This window comes from Mustela lutreola, chromosome 4 (genome assembly GCF_030435805.1).
Source record: "Mustela lutreola isolate mMusLut2 chromosome 4, mMusLut2.pri, whole genome shotgun sequence".
NCBI lineage: Eukaryota > Metazoa > Chordata > Mammalia > Carnivora > Mustelidae > Mustela > Mustela lutreola.
In genome coordinates, this window is record NC_081293.1 from 78,266,230 (window position 1) to 78,284,256 (window position 18,027).

General features: G+C 38.4%; 1 pseudogene; it reads right to left on the reverse strand.

Moving 5' to 3' along the window:
- Positions 1-9,185: 9,185 nt before the first annotated feature.
- Positions 9,186-18,027, reverse strand: part of LOC131830138 (ERO1-like protein beta) — a 32,172-nt pseudogene continuing 23,330 nt past the window's right edge.

Here is an 18,027-nt window from a genome sequence, read left to right on the forward strand (position 1 = left end):
GTACATGGATAAACTGGTGTTTGTTTTTCCCTGGAGGGAAAAAGGAGATTAAATTAGGCTGTACACTTACTTGTGTAAGCATCCCACTCCAAGTGTCACTGCCCTTAGGATAAGAACAGTTTTCACAGACAGTATCTTAAGCACTGAAAAACAAGAGCACCAGCCATCCAGGGGTTTGTAAAGCAGCATCACAGCCCCAGCTGCCATCTTGTAGTTTGGAAAGTGCAGTTACATTGAAACTCGGGTCATTCTCATGTTAACCCTGGAGATGGCTTTCTTTCTTTCTTTCTTTTTTTTTTTTTTTTTTGATTTGATCCTTATTTATAATGGTTAGCATATAAAACATAAACATCAAACCATAAAAAAGTTTAAAATAATGGATTTTATAATCTAACCTCCAATCCTGGTCCCCTTTTATTTTTTATTTTTTTGTTTTGTTTTGTTTTGTTTTGTTTTGTTTTATAATTTTTTATTTTTTATAAACATATATTTTTATCCCCAGGGGTACAGGTCTGTGAATCACCAGGTTTACACACTTCACAGCACTCACCAAAGCACATACCCTCCCCAATGTCCATAATCCCACCCCCTTCTCCCAAACCCCCTCCCCCCAGCAACCCTCAGTTTGTTTTGTGAGATTAAGAGTCACTTATGGTTTGTCTCCCTCCCAATCCCATCTTGTTTCATTTATTCTTCTCCTACCCACTTAAGCCCCCATGTTGCATCACCACTTCCTCATATCAGGGAGATCATATGATAGTTGTCTTTATCTGCTTGAATTATTTCACTAAGCATGATACGCTCTAGTTCCATCCATGTTGTCGCAAATGGCAAGATTTCATTTTTGATGGCCGCATAGTATTCCATTGTGTATATATACCACATCTTCTGGATCCATTCATCTGTTGATGGACATCTAGGTTTTTTCCATAGTTTGGCTATTGTGGACATTGCTGCTATAAACATTCGGGGGCATGTGCCCCTTTGGATCACTACGTTTGTATCTTTGGGGTAAATACCCAATAGTGCAATTGCTGGGTCATAGGGCATTTCTATTTTCAACATTCTGAGGAACCTCCATGCTGTTTTCCAGAGTGGCTGCACCAGCTTGCATTCCCACCAACAGTGTAGGAGGGTTCCCCTTTCTCCGCATCCTCGCCAGCATCTGTCATTTCCTGACTTGTTGATTTTAGCCATTCTGACTGGTGTGAGGTGATATCTCATTGTGGTTTTGATTTGTATTTCCCTGATGCCGAGTGATATGGAGCACTTTTTCATGTGTCTGTTGGCCATCTGGATGTCTTCTTTGCAGAAATGTCTGTTCATGTCCTCTGCACATTTCTTGATTGGATTACTTGTTCTTTGGGTGTTGAGTTTGCTAAGTTCTTTATAGATTCTGGACACTAGTCCTTTATCTGATATGTCGTTTGCAAATATCTTCTCCCATTCTGTCAGTTGTCTTTTGGTTTGTTAACTGTTTCCTTTGCTGTGCAAAAGCTTTTGATCTTGATGAAATCCCAATAGTTCATTTTTGCCCTTGCTTCCCTTGCCTTTGGCATTGTTCCTAGGAAGATGTTGCTGCGGCTGAGGTCAAAGAGGTTGCTGCCTGTGTTCTCCTCAAGGATTTTGATGGATTCCTTTTGCACATTGAGGTCCTTCATCCATTTTGAGTCTATTTTGTGTGTGTGGTGTAAGGAAATGGTCCAATTTCATTTTTCTGCATGTGGCTGTCCAATTTTCCCAGCACCATTTATTTAAGAGGCTGTCTTTTTTCCATTGGACATTCTTTCCTGCTTTGTCGAAGATTAGTTGACTGTAGAGTTGAGGGTCATTTCTGGGCTCTCTATTCTGTTCCATTGATCTATTTGTCTGTTTTTGTGCCAGTACCATGCTGTCTTGATGATGACAGCTTTGTAATAGAGCTTGAAGTCCGGAATTGTGATGCCACCAACGTTGGCTTTCTTTTTCAATATCCCTTTGGCTATTTGAGGTCTTTTCTGGTTCCATATAAATTTTAGAATTATTTGTTCCATTTCTTTGAAAAAGATGGATGGTACTTTGATAGGAATTGCATTAAATGTGTAGATTGCTTTAGGTAGCATAGACATTTTCACAATATTTATTCTTCCAATCCAGGAGCATGGAACATTTTTCCATTTCTTTGTGTCTTCCTCAATTTCTTTCATGAGTACTTTATAGTTTTCTGAGTATAGATTCTGTGCCTCTTTGGTTAAGTTTATTCCTAGGTATCTTATGGTTTGGAGTACAATTGTAAATGGGATTGACTCCTTCATTTCTCTTTCTTCTGTCTTGCTGTTGGTGTAGAGAAATTCAACTGATTTCTGTGCATTGATTTTATATCCTGACACTACTGAATTCCTGTATAAATTCTAGCAGTTTTGGAGTTGAGTCTTTTGGGTTTTCCACATATAGTATCATATCATCTGCGAAGAGTGATAATTTGACTTCTTCTTTGCTGATTTGGATGCTTATAATTTCCTTTTGTTGTCTGATTACTGAGGCTAGGACCTCTAGTACTATGTTGAATAGTAGTGGTGATAATGGACATCCCTGCTGTGTTCCTGACCTCAGTGGAAAAGCTTTCAGTTTTTCTCCATTGAGAATAATATTTGCGGTGGGTTTTTCATAGATGGCTTTGATGATATTGAGGTATGTGCCCTCTATCCCTACACTTTGAAGAGTTTTGATCATGAAGGGATGCTTTACTTTGTCAAATGCTTTTTCAGCATCAATTGAGAGTATCATATGGTTCTTGTTCTTTCTTTTATTGATGTGTTGTATAACATTGGCTGATTTGCGGATGTTGAACCAACCTTGCAGCCCTGGAATAAATCCCATTTGGTCGTGGTGAATAATCCTTTTAATGTACTGTTTAATCCTTTTGGCTAGTATTTTGGTGAGTATTTTTGCATCTGTGTTCATCAAGGATATTGGTCTGTAGCTCTCTTTTTTGATGGGATCCTTGTCTGGTTTTGGGATCAAGGTGATGCTGGCCTCATAAAATGAGTTTGGAAGTTTTCCTTCCATTTCTATTTTTTGGAACAGTTTCAGGAGAATAGAAATTAGTTCTTCTTTAAATGTTTGGTAGAATTTCCCCGGGAAGCCGTCTGGCCCTGGGCTTTTGTTTGTTTAGAGATTTTTAATGACTGTTTCAATCTCCTTACTGGTTATGGGTCTGTTCAGGCTTTCTATTTCTTCCTGGTTCATTTGTGGTAGTTTATATGTTTCTAGGAATGCATCCATTTCTTCCAGATTGTCAAATTTATTGGCATAGAGTTGCTCATAGTATGTTCTTATAATAGTTTGTATTTCTTGGTTGTTAGTTGTGATCTCTCCTCTTTCATTCACGATTTTATTTATTTGGGTCCTTTCTCTTTTCTTTTTGATAAGTCGGGCCAGGGGTTTATCAATTTTATTAATTCTTTCAAAGAACCAGCTCCTAGTTTCGTTGATTTGCTCTATTGTTTTTTTTTGTTTTGTTTTGTTTTTTTTTTGGTTTCTATTTCATTGATTTCTGCTCTGATCTTTATGATTTCTCTTCTCCTGCTGGGCTTAGGGTTTCTTTCTTGTTCTTTCTCCAGCTCCTTTAGGTGTAGGGTTAGGTTGTGTACCTGAGACCTTTCTTGTTTCTTGAGAAAGGCTTGTACCACTATATATTTTCCTCACAGGACTGCCTTTGTTGTGTCCCACAGATTTTGAACCGTTGTATTTTCATTATCATTTGTTTCCATGATTTTTTTCAATTCTTCTTTAACTTCCCGGTTGACCCATTCATTCTTTAGAAGGATGCTGTTTAGTCTCCATGTATTTGGGTTCTTTTCAAACTTCCTCTTGTGGTTGAGTTCTAGCTTTAGAGCATTGTGGTCTGAAAATATGCAGGGAATGATCCCAATCTTTTGATACCGGTTGAGTCCTGATTTAGGACCGAGGATGTGATCTATTCTGGAGAATGTTCCATGTGCACTAGAGAAGAATGTGTATTCTGTTGCTTTGGGATGAAATGTTCTGAATATATCTGTGATGTCCATCTGGTCCAGTGTGTCGTTTAAGGCCTTTATTTCCTTGCTGATATATTGCTTGGATGATCTGTCCATTTCAGTGAGGGGAGTTTTAAAGTCCCCTACTATTATTGTATTATTGTTGATGTGTTTCTTTGATTTTGTTATTAATTGGTTTATATAGTTGGCTGCTCCCACGTTGGGGGCATAGATATTTAAAATTGTTAAATCTTCTTGTTGGACAGACCCTTTGAGTATGATATAGTGTTCTTCCTCATCTCTTATTATAGTCTTTGGCTTAAAATCTCATTGATCTGATATAAGGATTGCCACTCCTGCTTTCTTCTGATGTCCATTAGCATGGTAAATCCTTTTTCACCCCTCACTTTAAATCTGGAGGTGTCTTCGGGCTCAAAATGAGTTTCTTGGAGGCAACATATAGATTTTTTTTTTTAATCCATTTTGATACCCTGTGTCTTTTGACAGGGGCATTTAGCCCATTATCATTCAGGGTAACTATTGAGAGATATGAATTTAGTGCCATTGTTTTGCCTGTAAGGTGACTGTTACTCTATATGGTCTCTGTTCCTTTCTGATCTACCACTTGTAGGCTCTCTCTTTGCTTAGAGGACCCTTTCAATATTTCCTGTAGAGCTGGTTTGGTGTTTGCAAATTATTTCAGTTTTTGTTTGTCCTGGAAGCTTTTAATCTCTCCTTCTATTTTCAATGATAGCCTAGCTGGATATAGTATTCTTGGCTGCATGTTTTTCTCGTTTAGTGCTCTGAAAATATCATGCCAGCTCTTTCTGGCCTGCCAGGTCTCTGTGGATAAGTCAGCTGCCAATCTAATATTTTTACCATTGTATGTTACAGACTTCTTTTCCCGGGCTGCTTTCAGGATTTTCTCTTTGTCACTGAGACTTGTAAATTTTACTATTAGGTGACGGCGTGTGGGCCTATTCTTATTGATGTTGAGGGGCATTCTCTGAACCTCCTGAATTTTGATGCTCGTTCCCTTTGCCATATTGGGGAAATTCTCCCCAATAATTCTCTCCATTATTCCTTCTGCTCCCCTCTCTCTTTCTTCTTCTTCTGGAATCCCAATTATTTTAATGTTGTTTCGTCTTATGGTGTCACTTATCTCTCGAATTCTCCCCTCGTGGTCCAGTAGCTGTTTATGGCTCTTTTGCTCAGCTTCTTTATTCACTGTCATTTGGTCTTCTATATCACTAATTCTTTCGTCTGTCTCATTTATCCTAGCAGTGAGAGCCTCCATTTTTTATTGCACCTCATTAATAGCTTTTTTGATTTCAACTTGGCTAGATTTTAGTTCTTTTATTTCTCCAGAAAGGGCTTTTATATCTCTCGAGAGGGTTTCTCTTATATCTTCCATGCCTTTTTTGAGCCTGGCTAGAACCTTGAGAATTGTCATTCTGAACTCTAGATCTGACATATTACCAATGTCTGTATTGATTAGGTCCCTAGCCTTCGGTACTGCCTCTTGTTCTTTTTTTTGTGTTGAATTTTTCCGTCTTGTCATTTTGTCCAGATAAGAGTATATGAAGGAGCAAGGAAAATACTAAAAGGGTGGCAACAACCCCAGGAAAATATGCTTTAACCAAATTAGAAGAGATCCCAAATCGTGAGGGTGGAGAAAGGGGATTAAAAATAGATTCAAAAAGGAAGCAAGAAAAAAAAGAAAAAAGAAAAAAAAAGAAAAGAAAAGAATTTAAAAAAAGAAAACAAATAAGAAAAATATAAAAAAGAAAAAATATGTATTAGATAAACTGTTTAAAAAACGTTAAAAAAGAAAAAGGTAAAAGTTAAAAAAAAATTTTTACCAGAAGGTGAGAAAAAAAAACAAAAAATGAAAAAGAAAAAAATTAAATTAACTGCAAGACTAAAAAAAAATCACAAGGAAAAAGCCATGAATTCCGTGCTTTGCTTTCTCCTCCTCTGGAATTGTGCTGCTCTCCTTGGTATTGAAACCGCACTCCTTGGTATGTGAACTTGGTCTCGGCTGGATTTCTTGTTGATCTTCTGGGGGAGGGGCCTGTTGTAGTGATTCTCAAGTGTCTTTGGCCCAGGCGGAATTGCACCGCCCTTACCAGGGGCCGGGGTGAGTATCCGCTTGGGTTTGCTTTCAGGAGCTTTTGTTCCCTGTGCGCTTTCCGTAGACTTCCGGAGGACGGGAATACAAATGGCGGCTTCCTGGTCTCCGGCCTGGAGGAGCCGAGAGCCCAGGGCCGCACTCCTCAGTGCGCACTCAGAGAACCGCGCCAGTTACTCCCGTCTGCCTGACCTTGGGCCGCGCTCCGAGCTCACCGAGCCTGTGACAGGTTCAAGGTAACCCCGAGCTGTGAGCTTACTGTTGACTCTGTCTCTGTAGCCGGTTTTCCCGTTCCAATACCCGCAAGCTCTGCGACACTCAGACACTCCCGATCCTTCTGTGACCCTGCGGGACCTGAGGCCATGCTGACTCCGCGTGGGCTTCGCCCCGGTTTAGACTTGGAGCGATGTCCCTCACTGGAACAGACTTTTAAAAGTCCTGATTTTGTGCTCCGTTGCTCCGCCGCTTGCCGGGAGCCGGCCCCTCCCCCCCGTGGTCTATCTTCCTGTTGCTTTGGATTCACTTCTCTGCCGGTCCTACCTTTCAGAAAGTGGTTGTTTTTCTGTTTCCAGAATTGCTGTTCTTCTTCTCTTCGATCTGCCGATGGATTTTCAGGTGTTTGCAATCTTTAGATAAGCTATCTAGCTGATCTCTGGCCAGCTGAAGTAGTCTCAGCCTGCTACTTCTCCGCCATCTTGACTCCGCCTCCTTGGAGAAGGCTTTCTATTGCCCTCACTTAACAGTGCATGGAAGGCAGCCGGGAGAGTGGAGTGACCCGCCCAAGCCTGTGTGGGCAGCCCACAGCAGGCCCAGACCTGCACAACTCCAGCACGGCTGGCTTGGAGCCCAGTTCTCTGCACTTTACTTCAGCAGAATGAAATACCAGACTCTAGATGGAGACCTGAAGCCGATGAAGTTGCCTTTATAGATGTTTTCTTTGAGACTCAGAGACATTCTGAGGAAGTCAACATCAGTTTTTTTTCTTAATTTAATTTTTATTTATTTTTTAATTAATTTATTTATTTTCAGAAAAACAGTATTATTTTTTCACCACACCCAGTGCTCCATGCAATCCATGCCCTCTATAATACCCACTACCTGGTACCCCAACCTCCCACCCAACCCCTGCCATTTCAAACCCCTCAGATTGTTTTTCAGAGTCCATAGTCTCTCATGATTCACCTCCCCTTCCAATTTACCCCAACTCCCTTCTCCTCTCTAACACCCCTTGTCCTCCTTGATATTTGTTATGCTCCACAAATAAGTGAAACCATATGATAGTTGACTCTCTCTGCTTGACTTATTTCACTCAGCATAATCTCTTCCAGTCCCGTCCATGTTGCTACAAAAGTTGGGTATTCATCCTTTCTGATGGTGCCATAATATGGACCACGTCTTCCTTATCCATTCATCCGTTGAAGGGCATCTTGGTTCTTTCCATAGTTTGGTGACCGTGGCCATTGCTGCTATAAACACTGGGGTACAGATGGCCGTTCTTTTTACGACATCTGTATATTTGGGTTAAATACCCAGGAGTGCAATGGCAGGGTCGTAGGAAAGTTCTATTTTTAATTTCTTTAGGAATCTCCACACTGTTCTCCAAAGAGGCTGTACCAACTTGCATTCCCACCAACAGTGTAAGAGGGTTCCCCTTTCTCCACATCCTCTCCAACACATGTTTTTTCCTGTTTTGTTAATTTTGGCCATTCTAACTGGTGTAAGGTGATATCTCAATGTGGTTTTAATTTGAATCTCCCTGAGGGCTAATGATGATGAACATTTTTTCATGTGTCTGATAGCCATTTGTATGTCTTGATTGGAGAAGTGTCTGTTCATATCTTCTTCCCATTTTTTGATATGTTTGCCTGTTTTGTGTGTGTTGGGTATGAGCAGTTCATTATAGATCCTGGATATCAACCTTTTGTCTGTACTGTCATTTGCAAATATCTTCTCCCTTTCCATGAGTTGCCTCTTTGATTTTTGACTGTTTCCTTTGCTGTGCAGAAGCTTTTGATTGTGATGAAGTCCCAAAAGTTTATTTTCGTTTTTGTTTCCTTTGCCTTTGGAGACATATCCTGAAAGAAGTTGCTGTGGCTGATATCGAAGAGATTACTGGCTATTTTCACCTCTAGTATTCTGATGGATTCCTGTCTCACGTTGAGGTCTTTTATCCATTTTGAGTTTATCTTTGTGTACGGTGTAAGAGAATGGTCGAGTTTCATTCTTCTACATATAGCTGTCCAGTTTTCCCAGCACCATTTATTGAAAAGACTGTCTGTTTTCCACTCTATATTTTTTCCTGTTTTGCCCAAGATTAATTGACCATAGAGTTGAAGGTCCATATCTGGGATCTCTACTCTGTTCCACTGGTCTATGTGTCTGTTTTTATGCCAGTACCATGCTGTCTTGGTGATCACAGCTTTGTAGTAAAGCTTGCAATCAGGTACTGTGATGCCCCCAGCTTTATTTTTGTTTTTCAACATTTCCTTAGCGATTTAGGGTCTCTTCTGATTCCATACAAATTTTAGGATTATTTGCTCCAGTGCTTTGAAGAATACCGGTGGAATTTTGATCAGAATGGCATTAAAAGTATATATTGCTCTAGGCAGTATAGACATTTTAACAATGTTTATTCTTCCGATCCAAGAGCATGGAATGGTCTTCCATCTTTTTGTGTCTTCTTCAATTTCTTTCATGAGTGTTCTGTAGTTCCTCGAGTACAGATCCTTTACCTCTTTGGTTACGTTTATTCCCACGTATCTTATGGTTCTTGGTGCTATAGTAAATGGATTTGATTCTCTAATTTCCCTTTCTGTATTTTCATTATTAGTGGATAAGAAAGCCACTGATTTCTGCACATTGACTTTGTATCCTGCCACGTTGCTGAATTGCTGTATGAGTTCTAGTTGTTTGGGGGTGGAGTCTTTTGGGTTTTCCATATAAAGAATCATGTCATTTGTGAAGAGAGAGAGTTTGACCTCCTCATTGGCAATCTAACTGAGATTATTCCCTGCATATTCTCAGATCACAATGCTTTGAAACTGGAGCTCAGTCACAAGGAAAATTTCAAAAGGAACGCAAACACCTGGAAGCTAAAGACCACCTTGTTTAAGAATGCTTGGAGCAACCAGGAGATCAAAGAAGAACTGAAACAATTCATGGTAACCAATGAGAATGAAGACACTTCTGTCCAAAACCTATGGGATACAGCAAAGGCGGTCCTAAGGGGGAAATACATAGCCATCCAAGCCTCCCTCAAAAAAATTGAAAAATCCAGAATACACCAGCTGTCTCTACACCTTAAAGAACTGGAGAATCAACAACAAATCAAACCAACTCCACACATAAGAAGGCAAATCATCAAGATTAGAGCTGAGATCAATGAGGTAGAAACCAGAGATAAAGTAGAACGTATCAATGAAACTAGAAGCTGTTTTTTTGAAAGAATCAATAAGATTGATAAACCATTGGCCACAGTAATCCAAAAGAAGAGAGAAAACCCAAATTCATAAAATTATGAATGAAAAGGGAGAGATCACAATGAACACCAAGGAAGTAGAAACAATTATCAGAAGTTATTATCAACTGTTATATGCCAATAAGCTTAGCAACCTAGATGAAATGGATGCATTCCTGGAAAACTATAAACTACCAAAATTGAACCAGGAAGAAATCGACAACCTGAACAGACTGATATCTAGTAACGAGATTGAAGCAATGATCAAAAACCTCCCAGAAAACAAGAGGCCAGGATCTGATGGATTCCCTGGGGAATTTTACCAAACTTTCAAAGAAGAAATAACTATTCTCCTGAAGCTGTTTCAAAAAATTTAAGCAGAAGGAAAACTTCTAGACTCTTTCTCTGAAGCCAGCATTACCCTGATCCCCAAACCAGGCAAAGACCCTACCAAAAAAGAGAATTTTAGACCAATATCACTGATGAATATGGATGCTAAGATTCTCAACAAGATCCTAGCCAACAGGATCCAACAGCACATTAAAAAGATTATCTACCATGATCAGGTGGGATTCATCCCTGGGCTACAAGGATGGTTCAACATTCGCAAATCAATCAATGTGATACAACCAATTAATATGAGAAGAGAGAAGAACCACTGGTCCTCTCAATTGATGCAGAAAAAGCATTTTACAAAATCCAGCATCCGCTCCTGATTAAAACGCTTCAAAGTCTAGGGATAGAGGGAACATTCCTGAACCTCATGAAATCTATCTATGAAAGACCCACAGCAAATATCATCCTCAATGGGAAAAAGCTTGCAGCGTTCTCGTTGAGATCAGGAACAAGACAGGATGCCCACTTTCACCACTCTTGTTCAACATAGTATTAGAAGTCCTAGCAACAGCAATCAGACATCAAAGAGAAATAAAAGGTATCCAAATTGGTAATGAAGAAGTCAAACTCTCAATTTAATCTTCCTTGAATTTAAAATGTGTAAATTGAAAATATTTTTCACTTAAATTTCATTTAAATACTCTAAATTTAATTCAATTCCTCCTGTTTTATCTTATTTACAGGCCTCATGAGTGAGTGAATGAAATTCTTCACGAAGTACTAATTACTGATGGACACCTTACGTCTAGCTGATGTTTGAAATCCCAACCCACACAGCCAGTTGTAAATACATGGCAACCACAGGAGAAATACACAATGGCGAAGGAACAATTTATTTTTCACTTCACTGCCACTTTTAGCTCACAAATGCTTGTTAAGAAAACATAAGAAATGGGGCGCCTGGGTGGCTCAGTGGGTTAAAGCCTCTGCTTTCAGCTCAGGTCATGGTCTTAGGGTCCTGGGATGGAGCCTCACAATGGGCTCTCTGCTCAGCAGGGAGCTTGCTTCCTCCTCTCTCTCTGCCTGCCTCTCTGCCTACTTGTGATCTCTGCCTGTCAGATAAATAAATAAAATCTTTAACAAAAAAAAAAAAAAATAGAAAGAAAGAAAGAATCTCTTGGCTCTCTAGCCTTTAAAAAAAACAAAAACAAAAATAATTCTTCCTTGACTTTTTATTTCCCAGGCAGCACAGTTTTCTCTTATTTTTCTCGGATTCTTTTCTCTGTTCTATATTCCTCAGTTAGTTGGTACCATATATATCTCTGCAGGCAAATTCATATTGTTTGAAACCATGTGTGGCATAAACCAAAAGTAAACTATAGGTCTATGCAGGGGAAAATGGGGTTAAGAATGAACAGAGGGAAAATGCCTTCTCAGCTTAAAAAATAAAGAGCAGTGTGTGCACACTGGGTGGCTCAGTGTGTTAAGCTTCCAAGCCCTGGTTTCAGCTCAGGCAATGATGATCTCAGGGTCATGCAATCGAGCCCTGAGATGGGCTGGATGGAATCTCCTTGAGATTCTCTCTCTCCCTCTCATCTGCCCCTAACCCCTGCTCCTGTGTGCATCTGCTCTGTCTCTCAAATAGATAAAATCTTCAAAAAAAAAAAAAAAAGGCAATGAGGTTTCATCTCCTCTTCTTTCATTTCTTTCATCACAATCTCAACCTTAAGTTTTCCTTTCCTGAACTGTTATTGCACTTGACCAAGCTATAACCAGCTGAATATGAAGTTATATTCCCCACAAAATTGAGAAGGTTATCAGAAACACTGCCTATCTCACACTAAATTTTTCCCATGACCTGCTGAGACCCTGGCTTGTGAGTGCAGATACAGTAGATAACTCTTTCTCTTTGTCGACCAAATAAAGCAAAAAAAAAAAAAAAAAAAAAACTACTTTAGCAGAGAAGATGATCTTTGAAGTTTGCTGAAACCAGCAAAACCCAGCAAGTCCTCACTGTGAAAACCATTCTTACCTTCCAAAAAAAAGCTTTTAAAATAGCAACTATTTCCTGTCGAGTGAATTGGAAGCTTTAGATGGGCTGTATTCTGGAAGCTTTTGGATTTCTTTTTCAGAGAATAGTATCTTCAGGGCAGTTCCTAAACGCTGAGTCTAAAGAAAATAGATAGACATAACAATTAATCTAATAATTACTATAAAAGCTGAAAGGAATATGCAGCCGCTGTGATGAGAGTCATGAAATTCGCGTGAACTGAACTTCTCACCAAAATGTTAAACTGCATAATACAGTTTCCACCTCCTCATACTTATGCATGATAAATTTATCTTAACTGTTAAGGAACCTGAAGAGTTCAACATTTGTTGTACATAAATTACTAAAATGCCTTTTCTTACCCTAGAAAATATCACATTAGAATTACAATATTTAATATGTAACCTTGAAAGCATTCTTGACAGCTCATAGCAATTCAAAACTTAGAAATTATTAGTGATAACTATACTTAAAAATTTACCAATTATTAGAGCTAGAGAAGATGTATTAAAATAATTAAAATAATTCTGTCTCCTGATTTTTCTGACTTATCATCTTTGTGAGAAAGTAAGACAAAATATCAAACAATCCTTTTTACACTGAATACATATAGAGAGAAAGGGGCCTTCTTGGCACAACTTTCTTTGTGACTAGATGGTCTTCTTTTGATCACTAAAATAAATTCAGTGATGGAAGCCTGATAATTAAGCCTTTTTATATTTTATTTTTATATGGGTCTACAAAATACTAATATTCTATTTATAACCAACAACTTCAGAAATGAATCTCAAGACTGTACCAATAGAAACAGATACAATAAAGCCAGAATCATTAGCACAGAATAGGGAAAACATTCTTACACATACAATACAGATTTAATATAATCAGCTTTTACATCAATAAATCAGAAATGCCATACTTCAGATCTTCTTTTTCAACGAACAGTGAGGGTATTATAATAAAAACTTGCAAGTTCCCAGCAGGAATATTTAAGGTTAATAATAGTTTTAAAACAGAAAACAAAACACAAACCTGCAATTTTCCCCATAATCTGCATTTGTCGCATCCAACACAGTCCATTAATTGGGAGATATTCTTGAAATGTAAGCGGAATTCCTCCTGACATGCAGAAAATATTTTTATTCTCATTAGAGCTTTATAAATTAAACTGCAGTTGTATGATTTACAAGAAATAAAAGCTCTGAAGACTAATGAATGTCTTGTGTTTTTCAACAGTCAAGACGAAAAATGATTGGATTTGCATGGCATAACATGGCACTAAAACAACTAGCCACGGAAATTCATAACATTTATTCTACATGCTGATTGAACAAACTTTTCATTGAGATGCTACTCTGTGCAAAGCATCAACAAAGGCATGATGAGAAAAACAAAAGTAAGTGATTCATGGTTTTTACTTTTAAGGAACTTTACTGCTGCCCCCATTTGATATCTGCATACAGCCAGTGGTAAACATATCTGTACTATGTTTGACTTATTTTTTCCTTTCTTTTTTTAATTTTTTATTTCTTTTCAGTGTAACAGTATTCATTGTTTTTGCACCACACACAGTGCTCCATGCAATCCGTGCCCTCTCTAATACCCACCACCTGGTTCCCCCAACCTCTCACCCCCCTTGACTTATTTTTCATGTATTGCTCATGTGAGTCCAAATTGGAAAGTCAGTCTTAGACCAATGATCATTTTTCATCTTTTTCCTTAGGACCACACACTGTTTGCAACGGGGGCTGCATCAGCACCTGTGATCCCAGGGCTCTATGATGGGTGTGTTCTCTCTGTCCACTGCATTTGCCAGGAGGCCTCTCCAGGGATGTTTGCTGACTGGATCCTTGCTTCCTGTTGGGGGGGTGGGGGGTACTATTCTTCTGCTTGTGAACAACTGGGCATGGTTTCTAGGACTCTAAGGCCAGTCTCATCTGAAGCTAACAGTAGCTAGGGCTTTCTTCATCTTTTCCATGTGATAAACATAGAAAATAAATTTCACCTTATTGTACCAAGGTAAACATTTTATTCCAAAAAGCTAGAGGAAAGCAGCCCAAAACTCTGGCCACCAGAAGCCCTGCCCGGCTGCTTTCTGATGAAAGGTTCCAAAGAAACAGGACCCTGGCTAAAAGACAATATACAGAACACAGAAGTCCTTTGCTCCTCATTCTCATGTAATTCATGTTTTGGGGAGGAAATGGAAAAAAAGGACTTAAGTCCTCCTTTATACACCTTTGAAAAATAGAAAACACAATTTCCAGCAATTCATAGATGACAGCTAGTTCTTTTCTTACTCCTATCTTCCTTCTCCACAAAGAGAACCAGAGTTACTTATATAAATACTTAAAAAATAGGAAACATTACAAAAATAAATTAATGTTATAGTCAATACCACAATAGCAATATACCCTAAATAATCATAAAACAAAACTACTTTTCAAAACCAAAATACAGTTGTGACTAAGTTACTTCACTTCAAAGAAGCACCACGAGACTCTTACCAATGGAGGATCACTCAGTTCTCATTTATCAGTGAGCATCTAAAATATCTCATGGCCAGATGTGTTTGAGAATTCCAAATTTTAGAAATATAGTACATGCATTACTTATGAAACACCCCACCAGAGTGTGTAGCAACACCTAGCAATCATATACATTAATGGTTCTGTAGCAAAACACAATAATCAAACAAAGCAGAATTTTTTTTAAAAAGCACTATAAATAGACTTTTGTCAGTACAGGTCAGGTTTTGCCAACAAATTAATTGGCACCAAACATAAGAAAAATGTTTCAAGTTTTGGAGTTTTCTGGATTTCAGAATTACATATATAAGACCTTGGAGCTGCAAACAGAAGACTATTTGCCATTCAATTTCAAATACTTTTATGAACATTTTAAGGCTATAATGTATTCCTTGATATGCTGTAAGCGAATGAAAACAAAGAGCTCCCAACATGAAATTTGAAAATGTTCCTAAAATACATTCTCCTTTGATATCGCAGGGTAACAGGTAATTTTTGCCTTTTATGTTAGAGTCTATAAAGACAAAAGCATAATAGTTCCAGAAACTTGAACATCCCATAAAATATTCCATAAAATAAACTTTAGGAAAATACTGTTTATTGCCTTCAAAGTGGTGAACAGTCATGGTTTTTAAAATCAAAACACCCTTTAAAAAAACCTTTACAAAGTTGCCATATTCACTGGTCAGTTAACAACAGAAGCTTCACTAAGAGGCGGCCAAACTTTCTTAGAAAGGCAAAAGGAATTGCAAAGTCTGGAGAAGGGGCTTTCTGTGCCATTTATAATAAAACCCAGTCAGACCAACTTCAACGAGGTGCAGGGCTGGGCAAAAAGTGTTTGGATTTGGATGTAAGGGATTAAAACACAGCCAGTCAACTGCTCTCCCCTCCCCAACCCCGTCCTCCAATCAAGAACATTTTACCTTTAATGACTTGGGCCCCTTTTTGTCACCTGCAAACATGGATTTCTCGTCAAAGTGCATGGGAAAGGGCGTGATGAAATGACAACACTAGAAGTTACAGGCGAAAAATTCACGTACTATATAGTAGAGCTCTGGCATAATTTTCTATCCCCACAAATATTTACAATTTGTAATTTACTTGTGGGTAAAGTTTAATAACACAGGAAGGTGGCACACAGGCCACATGTAAACTACTCAAAAAAAGAGTAAATCAACATAAGATGGCTTTGTAATTTATAAGACTGTAATGTTTTAAAGAAAACATTTTAAAAAAATGTTTTGATGATAAAAATCATCAAAAATTGAACTTAAGAGCAATTTATGTGAAAAATATGCAACACTCTGTTAAAAAGATGTTTTAAGTTTTAATGCATAATTTGAACACTTTTTTAAAAAGGTTTTATTTATTTGAGAGAGAAAGAGAGCAAGTACACCAGAATGGGGGAGGGGCAGAGGGAGAGGGAGAGGCAGACTCTCCTGCCAAGAAGGGAGCCCGATGCCAGACTCAATCCCCAGGACCCAAGGACCCAGCATTGGGACCAGAGCCGAAGGCAGATGCCTAACCAACTGAGCCACCCAGGCATCTCTAAACACTTCTTTTATTTATTTATTTATTTATCTATTTATTTATTTAATTTATTTTCATAAAAACAGTATTCATTATTTTTTCCACCACACCCAGTGCTCCATGCAATCCGTGCCCTCTATAATACCCACCCCCTCATACCCCAACCTCCCACCCCCCTGCCATTTCAAACCTCTCAGACACTTCTTAATCCAACTTTGGTTCATGCTCATTTTAACAACCAGTGAACTGAAACTCTATAGAGAGCATTTTTTAAGAAGAGGTATATTCTAGAAGGTAAAGCTAATGTTCTCTTAGGTATCTACTTTCATGTGGATAACATCATCTGAATTTAAACAGCAACTGAGGGTTTTGGAGAGGAGGGTGGTGGTAGTTGGGTGATCCTGATGGTGGGTATTACGGAGGGCATGTATTGCATGGAGCACTGGGTGTGCTGCATAAACAATAAATCTGGGAACATGAAAGAAAAAGTTAAATTTTTAAAAATTGGTTTAAAAAAAACCCCATTAAAATCACATTAAGCTTTGGGGCACCTGGATGGCACAGTCAGTTAAGAATCCTGTTCTTGGTTTTGGCTCAGGTCATGATCTAAGGGTTGTGGGATTGAGTCCCAAGTCAGGCTCTACAATCTGCCTAGAGTCTGCTTAAGATTCTCTTTCTTTCTCTTTCTCTCTCATCTGCTGACATCCCTTCCCCTCACTTGTTCTAAGATAAATAAATCTTCAAAATAAAATAAAATAGCATTAAACTTTGATACTACATAAAACTCAAAGTTCTGTTTGAAAATAGAGCTGACTCTGAAGTGTGACTAGGCTGTTCTCCTGGTCTACTGACCATGATCCTTCTAAGTTCTAATTTTCCCTCTTCCTAACTTTCCGGAGTCAGTTTCGGTTTTACTTCAAGCATTACCTCATTTCTATTCCGAGTGCAGAATTTCAGATCACGGATACCCAATTCTTACTTTGTATCTTGGAAGATATTCAGTAGAAGCATTTTTGTGTCAGCATCTTCTTCTACATTTCCAGTGTAAAGATCTACAATTGAGCGTTCAAAATACAGGGCCACCTTTGATTAAGCACGAAGCTCAATTAAGTATAAGAAGTATAGATTCTTAAGCCTTCTTGGACCTTCTCCCTTAGTTTCCACAGGGTCAAAGCAGCGTTTAAATTCCTTCATATTAGGTCCCCAGCTAAGTTTACCCCAGGTTTCTAAAGAGAAAATGAAATACAAAATACAGCTTTAATAAATAGGATTTTTTTCTCTAGAGAATATATATAACCCCTCCAAGAATTTTTACACTAATGGAAGGCAAGGTTTGTAGATAAAAACGTGATTACATACCAAAAGATAATTTGCACACATATGTAAATTGATACTAGCATGAAGTCCAGATATGAGTTTATAGAAGACTCTCTTCTCCAGGCACAAACCTATTATGAAAAATATTGAAAAAGAAATCACATCCATTTAGATAACAGAAATACTGAATCAAGAAGATTCAGTACACACGCTTATTTTTAAAGTTAAGGTTCAAGGACATTAAAAATAATCAAGGAATAATATAAAATTATTTGATCAAGATGCTCTCCCTAGAAGATAAAATAAGATTCTGATTTTAGAATGGAGTTATGACTATGATTACTTAATGCAGAATAAGGCAGAAAATGTGGGGCTCTGGAGGTCAAAGCACTATGGATGTACCTGGCAAGCTCCCACGCTACCTAGAAGGCAAGAACACAGATTTTTCATGGGTTTGGCTAAACTAAAGCAAATGTAATTCAAAGTCACTGCTTTGGCTTAACAATGGCTGTTTCTCCCATTCCCTTCCCTAGAGATGTTCTTTCTGTGAATCTACTGGATCGTGGTGGAAGAAGAGACTGCATTCCATTTTTCCTCTTCCTCCAGATTCTTTACTGTGTCTTACTAATCCTCTGTCCTAGAATTCTCCAGGTCTATGTAACTGTATGGTCCACTTGCAAGGA